Below are 883 nucleotides of genomic sequence, written 5' to 3'. Positions count from 1 at the left end.
TTACAACCATCAAATTTATACTGACAGCCATATTGCAGGGGAACCTGACTTTTGTCCCCCGATTTTGCTCTCATTGGCGGATTACACGCATCTTATGGATCGATCAACCAATCAACACTTTCTTCGTGCTATGATTACATCAAATTGCGCATACTTCGTGCACAGGATGAATTTATGCCGCGTACACATACCTACCGGATACATTGCTTGTTTCAGAATTAATTTGCATCTTATAATTTAAGAGCATTGAACGCATTTGTAATGCTTATCATTAACTTATTCAATCTATTATCTTCTGTAAGTATTATTTGTTTCAATAATTTGTGTAGTTAAATTTGTTGATAATTAATTTGTTGATAACTTGTGCATTGTTTGAAAAGTTCTATAATTAGAACAAATTTATGTATCATTTAACGCCACAATATTATATCAGAGTGTTACGAATCATTTAATGCGCTGCTTTTAAGTAAGCGACATATAATTTTTCAAGTATAATTTTATTTATTTTACAATGGATTTTAAATTTTTTCAAATACAAAATTTCAGATGACTGTATATTTTCTTTTAATAAAAGATTTTTAATTTCAAAATATTTGGGAGTAATATGACATTAGAGATTACCAATGATAAATATTAACTTTTTTTTAATATTTTGGATGTTTAAAACTTTCATAATTTATAATTCATACAATTTATTTAAAAAGTCTAACATATATCATATATTGTATGTTTGAAAAATTAGATCAAATGTGATCGAAGTATATAAAATTAATATAGTGTAATAAAAGTTGAAAATGCGGACAGAAAATTTCAATCTCGCGCCATAACGATATACTCTGTGACTTTATTTGAATCGTTTTCAAGCTTACAACGTAATACTTCT

This window comes from Ptiloglossa arizonensis, chromosome 6, assembly GCF_051014685.1.
Source record: "Ptiloglossa arizonensis isolate GNS036 chromosome 6, iyPtiAriz1_principal, whole genome shotgun sequence".
NCBI classification, from domain to species: Eukaryota; Metazoa; Arthropoda; class Insecta; order Hymenoptera; family Colletidae; genus Ptiloglossa; species Ptiloglossa arizonensis.
The sequence above is the reverse complement of the archived record's forward strand: the minus strand, read 5'-3'. Positions refer to the sequence as shown.